Genomic DNA, 8,645 nt, shown 5'->3' on the forward strand with positions numbered 1-8,645 from the left:
TCCTGTCTGGGGAGGGAATAGACACCAGAGGCGACAACAATGCAGCCAGGTGCCGCGGCCCCCGGCGCGAGGCGGCCTCCAGGTGCGTGACTGGGCGCCCGGCGGCGTGGGGGGAGGAGACGGTTGGCCCGCGCAGCGGCCGCCAGTGCGTGCAGTGAGGCGCCTTGGAGCACAGCGCGGGACAGCCTCGGCTGGCCGGGCGACCCGCGCGCTGTACATCCGGGTCCCAGCGCGGCCGAAGGAGCGCGGGCGCTACACCTCCTTCGTTGGCCCCCGGAGGAGAAATGCCGGACCCCCTGCCCAATTCCCGGGATGCCGGCGAACCGCCCCTCCCCACCCCGCCCCCCTAGTTCCGCCTCCCCACCCACAGTAAACCTTCGGAATCTGCACTAACCGGAAACTCCCCTGCTCAAGAGCTCTCCGTGGCTCCCCAGTGCCCGCGGGCCGCTGTACTCAAACTTTCGTGTGCCAAAACCTGGAAGCAAGAGGACAAAAACATATTTCAGGGCCCATCCCTTGAGATGATAAATCTCAGTGCAAGAATTAGGCGAAATTTAAAACAGCGCCCCAAATGACTCAGTTATCAAGATAAGTATGTTTGTGCGGTACTTTTTAAAATAAAATTAATGCAAAAAAATTCCATGATGAAGAAAATACTAAAATTTAAGTAAAGAAGGAATCCAGCTCTGCAATTGTACAGGGACCTCCCTCACCTCATCCAAACTCTGACTCTGCAGGGTTTTGTTTTACTTTTCCTACACTTTTTTTATTTTGAAAAGGGTGCAGAACTAGCACCCTTCACCCTTATGTACCCTTCACCCAGCTTCCCCCAATGATATCTCACATTCCCACAGTGTGTTGTCAAAACCAGGAAATTGATGTTGGTACTATACAATCAACTCAGGTACAGATATTTGGATTTCACCGGTTTTGGGGGATTTTTTTTGTTTTTTTTTTTTAATTTTTATTTTATTTATTTATTTTTTGGCTGTGTTGGGTCTTCGTTGCTGCACGCGAGCTTTCTCTAGTTGCTGTGAGCAAGGGCTGCTCTTCGTTGCGGTGCGCGGGCTTCTCATTGCGGTGGCTCCTCTCGTAGCGGAGCACGGGCTCTAGGCACGCGGTCTTCAGTAGTTGCGTCTCACGGGCTCTAGAGCGCAGGCTCAGTAGTTATGGCGCACGGGCTTAGTTGCTCCGCGGCATGTGGGATCATCCTGGACCAGGGCTCGAACCTGTGTCCCCTGCATTGGCAGGCGGATTCTTAACCACTGCGCCACCAGGGAAGCCTGATTTCACCGGTTTTTACATGCATGCTTTTGTTGCTGGTGGTGGTGGTCATGTATAGTTTTATGAACTTTGATCACTTACAGATTCTTGCAATCATCACGATTGGAACAGCTGAAGGTGTGATAATGGTGCTATGGCTATGTTATGGAAAGAGTATTTGTCAGATGAATGGATAAAGATGTGGTTTATACATACAATGGAGTATTACTCAGCTATAAAAAAAGAATGAAATAATGCCATTTGCAGCAACATGGTTGGATCTAGAGGTTATCACACTAAGTGAAGTAGGTCACAAAGAGAAAGGGAAATACCTATGATATCACTTATATGTGGAATCTAAAATATGATACAAATGAACTTATTTGCAAAACAAATAGATTCACAGACATAGAAACAAATTTATGGTTACCAAAGGGGAAAGGCACTGGTTGGGAGGGTGGGGAGGATAAATTAGGAGTTTGGGATGAACGGATACACACTACCATATGTAAAATAGATACAGAACAAGGTCCTGCTGTATAACACAGGGAACTATATTCAATATCCTATAATAAACCGTAATGGAAAATAATCTGAAAAAGAATATACATATGTATATATATGTAACTGGGTCACTTTGCTGTACACCAGAAATTAACACAACACTGTAAATCAACTATACTTCAGTACAAAATAAAATAAATAAATAAAATACAAGAGAAAAAAATAAAAAGAGTCTTTGTGAAGAATACATGAGGGCATATGTACAGAAGAAATGATATAGGATTTGCTTTAAACTAATGAGGAGGGAATTCCCTGGCAGTCCAGTGTTTAGGACTCTGCTTTCACTGCTGAGGGCCCGGGTCGGGGAACTAAGATCCCACGAACCACAAGCTGTGTGGCCTGGCCAGCAAAAAAAAAAAAAAAGAAAAAAAAGAATGAGGAGGGCATGGGGAAAGCTGGACGAAACAAAATGGACTGTAAGTTGTTTATCGTTGAGGCCAGGGATATGGACTTATGAGGGAGTCATGATATTCAAGTAGCTAAGGCTGCTGAGCTCTCACAGAACTGCCAGATCAAGCTCTTTCTGTGTGATCAGCATTCTTGTTGACCCCTGTTTTTTACCCAGGCTCAGACATGGGAAGCAACCTGCCCAGACATAGGCAGAGCCAGAATCTTTGTTTTTTAAGATTTATTTTATTATTTATTTATTTATTTAATTTATTTTTGGCTGCATCGGGTCTTAGATGCCGCATGGGTGATCTTTTGTTGAGGCATGCAGGATCTTTCGTTGTGGCACGCAGGCTCTTGGTTGTGGCATGCGGGTTTTATCTTCTCTAGTTGCGGTGCGCAGGCTCCAGGGCGCTTGGGCTCTGTAGATTGCAGGACTTGGGCTCTAGTTGAGGCGTACTGGCTTAGTTGCCCCGCGGCATGTGGGATCTTAGTTCCCTAACCAGGGATCAAACCCACGTCCCCTGCATTGTAAGCCAGATTCTTTACCCCTGGACCACCAGGGAAGTCCCCCAGAGCCAGAATCTTAATCCAGGCCTGACCCTCTCCAAAGAGCAGAGTCAAGTGGTAAACTGCATCAGATTTTTCCATCAGATATTCAGTAATAATTTCTCCAAATATCAAACACTTACTACATGCTAGACACTGTTTTGAATTAGAGGTGGGAAAACATTTTCTGTGAAGGTCCAGATAATAAATATTTTCAGCTTTGCGGGCTACAGCATCTGTAGCAACGGCTTAACTCAATGGGCATGGCTGTGTGCCAGTAAAACTTCATTTCTAAACACTGAATTTGAGTTTTATATAATTTTTACATGTTATGAAGTATTATTCTTTGGTTCAAACACTGAAAAGAGAAAAAGAAACATTTTTAGCTCAAAGGCTGTACAGAAGCAGTTGTCTGGCTAGATTTGGCCCTTCCTTCCTTCCTCCCTCCCTTTCCTCTTTCCTTCCATCCTGCATTTTAAAAAAAAAAATTTAATTCTGATAAAATACACATAACATAAAATTTATCATTTTAACCATTTTTAAGTGCACAGCTCAGTGGCGTTAAGTACATTCATAGTGTCTTGTGATCATCCCCACCATCCACCTCCAGAACTTTCTCATCTTCCCAAACTGAAACTCTGTCCCCAGGAAACACTGACTCCCCAGCCCCTCCCCCAGTCCCTGGCCCCCACCATCTACTTCCTGTCTCTGTGGATGTGACTCCTCTAGGGACCTCCTGTGAGTGGAATCAGACAGAATTTGTCCTTTTGTGTCTGGCTTATTTCACTGAGCATCATGTCCTCAAGGTTCATCCATGTTGTAGCAGGTGTCAGAATCTCCTTCCTTTTTAAGGCTCGGTAATGTTCCACTGTGTGGATGGACAATTTGTTTATCCATCATCTGTCGATGGACACATGGGTTGTTTCCATCTTTTGGCTATTGTAAACAGTGCTGCTATGAATATGGGTGTACAAATAGATCTTTTTTTTTTTAAAGATTCTTTTTTTTAAGGATTTAAAAAAAATTAATTTATTTAATTTATTTTTGGCTGCGTTGGGTCTTCGTTGCTGTGCGCGGGCTTTCTCTAGTTGTGACGAGCGGGGGCTACTCTTTGTTGTAGCCAAATGAAGCCTGTTGAAGCGCAGGCTTCTCATTGCGGTGGCTTCTCTTGTTGCAGAGCACGGGCTCTAGGTGTGCGGGCTTCAGTAGTTGTGGCTCACGGGCTCTAGAGCGCAGGCTCAGTAGTTGTGGTGCACGGGCTTAGTTGCTCTGCAGCATGTGGGATCTTCCCGGACCAGGGCTTGAACCTGTGTCCCCTGCATTGGCAGGTGGATTTTTAACCACTGGACCACCAGGGAAACCCTACAAATAGCTCTTTGAGACCCACTTTCAACTCTCCTGGGTGTATACCCTGAAGTGGAATTGCTGGATCATATGGTAGTTCTACTTTTAATTTTTTGAGGAACCTCCATACTGTTTACCATTCCCACCAATCGAGCACAAGGGTTCCAGGTTCTCTACATCACTTGTTACTTGTTTTCTTTGTTTTTCTTTCCTTTTGTTTGTTAGTTTTTAATAATAGCCATCCTGATAGGTGTATGGTGGTATCTCATGGGGGTTTGATTTTAACTCCCTAAGGGTTAGTGATTAGGATTCTCAGTTTTTCATGTGCTTATTGCCCATTTGTATATATTCTGTGAAAAAATGTTTATTCAAGTCTTTTACCTACTTTTAAAAATCAGGGTTTGTTTTTGTGTTGCTGAGGTGTAAGAGTTCCTTCTATATTCTGGACATCAATCCCTCATCAGATATATGATTTGCAACTATTTTCTCCTATTCCCTAGGTTGTCTGACTCAATATTATTAAGATGTCAACACTACCCAAATTGATCTACAGATTCGATGCAATTCCTGTTAAAATCCCAACAACGTTTTCAGAGATAGAAATGTCCCTTCTAAAATTCATAGAGGGGACTGCTGGTGGCGCAGTGGTTAAGAATCCACCTCCAATGCAGGGGACTCGGGTTTGGTCCCTGGTCAGGGAACTAGATCCCGACATGCATGCCACAACTAAGAGTTCGCGTGCCACAACTAAGGAACCTGTGTGCTGCAACTAAGACTCGGCACAACCAAAAATAAATAAATAAAATTTAAAAAGTTTAAGAAAAAAATTAAAATTCATATGGAATCTCGGGGCTTTTGTGGCGGTCCAGCAGTTAGGACTCCGTGTTTCCACTGCAGGGAGCGCCGGTTCCATCCCTGGTTGGGGAACTAAGATCGTGAATGCCCTGCAGTGCAGCCAAAAAAAAAAAAAAAAAAAAAAATCATATGGAATCTCAAGGGATCCCACATCACCATTACCATCCTGAAAAAGAAGAGTAAACTTAAGGACTCACATTCCCTGATTTCAAATTTTACCATAAAGCTACCTAAATAAAACAGTGTGATAATGGCATCCACACAGAAGCATAGACCAATGGAGTAGACTTGAGAGCAAATTTTATGTGTATGTTAACCACAGTTTTTTTTAACTATAAAAAAAGAGGGAATTGTCTGGAGGTCTAGTGGTTAGGACTCTGTGCTTTCACTGCCTAGGGCGCGGGTTCAATCGTTGGTCAGGGAACTAAGATCCCACAAGCCGCGCAGCCAAAAAAAAGAAAGAAAGAAAAATAGAAAAAAAATTGTCTTTGGCAGCCTTTTCTTATCAGGGACAAAATGTTAGCTACAAAGCCCCAATCCCCTCTTCCCCAAACCCACTGCTTCCCAAATTGATATTTTTGATTGCTTTACCTGAGGCCTTTCTACCAGGTGATTAGTATTTTATTTTTCAAAAAATGAGGAGAAAGAGAAGCTGAGAATATTTAAAAGAGCCAGTGTGGAAAATGGCTGGGTTGACTGCCTTTCAGAAAAAGGAGGTCAATTAACCTTTGACCCACCAATTCCACTTTCCACGGAAATCACTGTAATCTGCTGATGGTAACAATACCAGCTAATACTTACTGTCAAGCCTCGTGTTTTTTGTTGTTATTGTTGTTGTGTTTTCTTGGCCGCGCTGCAGGGCATGTAGGATCTTAGTTCCCCGACCAGGGTTTGATCCCTTGCATTGGAAGCATGGGTCTTAACCACTGGACTGCCAGAGGAGTCCCAAGCCTTGTTTTAAGCACTTAACATGTGCTACCATTTCATCCTCATGAAATAGGTACCATTGAAACCCCATGAAATGGGTACCATTATTAGGTCCAATTTACAGATGAGAAAACTGAGGTAACCAACCCCATGAAATAGGTACCATTATTAGGTCCAATTTACAGATGAGAAAACTGAGGTCTTGAGTGGTTACGTGACTTGCCAGTGTCACCTAGGAAAACAAGTACATTGAAATTGCCCTTGAATATTCAGACCCAGGGAAGAGCTGAAGTCACAGCTCAAGTCTGAAGGCTGTCTCCTGGCAGAATTCCTGCTTAGTAAGATCAGTCTTTTTGTGCTAGTCAGGCCTTCAACCGATTGGATAAGGCCTACCCACATTAGGGAGGGGAATCTGCTTTACTTAGTAGTCCACTGATTTAAAATATCAATGTCATCTGAAAACACCTCACAGAAACAGCCAGAATAATGTTTGACCAAATACTGGGCACCGTGGCTCAACCAAGCGGACACATAAAATTAACCAGCGGGACTTCCCTGGTGGTCCAGTGGTTAAGACTCCATGCTTCCACCACAGGGGGCACAGGTTAAATCCGTGGTTGGGGAACTAAGATCCCACATGCCATGCGACACGGCCAAAAAAAAAAAAATTAAAATTAACCAAATTAAAATTAATTAACCCAGGGTAAGATAGGATTTGTATTTACAAAGATCCCCCTGGCAGCAGTGGAAAATGGCTGGTGGGGAATAATAGCAGAGGCAGGAGGCCAGGGAGGAGGCTGGTGCAGTCACCCAGGCAACTGATGATGGGGTCCTGGACCAGGGTGGGGGCCGGGGGGGATGGGGTGAAATGGACAGAGTCAACAGGTTTGTTTTATTTTATTTATTTAAATAAATAAAATTTATTTATTTAAATAAATAAAATTTATTTATTTAATAAATTTATTTATTTATTTTTGGCTGCGTTGGGTCTTCGTTGCTGCGCGCAGGCTTTCTCTAGTTGTGGCGAGTGAGGGCTACTCTTTGTTGTGGTGCGCAGGCTTCTCATTGCGGTGGCTTCTCTTGTTGCAGAGCACGGGCTCTAGGGCACGCGGGCTTCAGTAGTTGTGGCGCACAGGCTCAGTAGTTGTGGCGCACGGGCTTAGTTGCTCCGCACCATGTGGGATCTTCCTGGACCAGGGCTTGAACCCGTGTCTCCTGCATTGGCAGGCGGATTCTTAACCACTGCGCCACCAGGGAAGTCCACCGGGTTTGTTTTAAATGTACAATTTAATGAGTTTTAATATCACTGTGCTCTAATTGTAAAGCGTTTCTGTCACCCCAAAAAGAAATCCCGTCCCCATTAGCAGTCACTCCTCTGTCCCCTAGGCCCTGACAACCACTAACCCACTTTCTGTCTCTGTGGATTGGCCTGTTCTGGACATTTCATATAAATGGAATCACACACTATGTGGCTTTTTGTGTCTGGCTTCTCTCACTGAGTGTCGTGTATTCAGGGGTCATCCACGTTGTAGCATGTGTCAGTGCTTCACTCCTTTTTATGGCTTAATAATATTCCACTGTGTGAATGGACCACATTTTATTTTTCCATTCCTCAGCCCCCACCGTCTTTCTCCTGGACCAGCACAATCCTCAAGGCCATGCCTCCCCCCTGCAGCCCCTCCCCCACCATGGTCTGTCCTCCCCACAGAAGCCACTAGAGAGCGTCCCGTCCCCGAGTACCTGAGTACCTGAGTCAGGTCCTGCCCCTCCTCTGCCCACAGCCCTCCAGCCCTCCTGGGATCCTACTTCCCTCAGGGTAAAAGCCCAGATCTTCCCTGTGAACTATAAGGCCCCGCCCACCCCCCATCTTCACCTCCTTCCTCTCTCTCTCCTCTTCACTCACTCGGCTTCAGTCAACTCCTAGCTGTTCCTTCAATATGCCAAGCATGGTGCTGCCCCGGGGCCTTTGCCCAAGCTGTTTCTCCCACCTGGAATGCCCTTCCCCCAGACACCCACAACTGCCCCCTCCCTGATCTTCTTCAGGGCTCTGCTTGGATATCTCCTTATACATATTAAGTGTTTGCTACCATCCGCCCCCAGTACGGCGTTCCCTAATGCTATTTCACTTCTCTCCATGGCACTTCTCACCATCTGACATATCACATATTTATTTACTCTCTTCCCTGCCATCTCTCACTAAACTATAAGCCCCCCAGGACAGGGATGCTTGTTCTGTGTCCCCAGAACCTCACTCAATGTCGGGAAGACAGGAGGTGCTCACTAAGTATGTGTTGGATGAATGAATACTATCTGCACTCGAAAAATTTAGACCATGTTGTAAATAATCAAATATAGGGTTTTTCTCAACCTTGGCACTGTGGGCATTGTGGCCAGATCATTGTCTGGGGGGCCGTCCTGGGCACTGTGGGGTATGGAACAGTCTCCCTGGCCCCCACCCACTTGATGCCAGGAGCCCCCCCCCCCAGCTGTGATAATTACCAAGGTCCCCAGACATGGCCCAGCGTCCCCTGAGGGCAAAATCACTCCTGGGTGTGACCCTGTGCTGGAGGGTGAGGATTACCCGTTCCATTTTACAAATGAGGCTTACATCAGGCACAGGAGGTATCAGAGTTCTGCTCACTGGGGTTCTTCACTCATATGCTCTCCTATACCCCGGGGGACCACACATCCCAGGGGCCTGGGATAAGCCTGGTTTACAACCATCATTCTGGTGTAAATCAATTAGTGTCCCTTTT

This window comes from Eschrichtius robustus, chromosome 2 (assembly GCF_028021215.1).
Source record: "Eschrichtius robustus isolate mEscRob2 chromosome 2, mEscRob2.pri, whole genome shotgun sequence".
NCBI classification, from domain to species: domain Eukaryota; kingdom Metazoa; phylum Chordata; class Mammalia; order Artiodactyla; family Eschrichtiidae; genus Eschrichtius; species Eschrichtius robustus.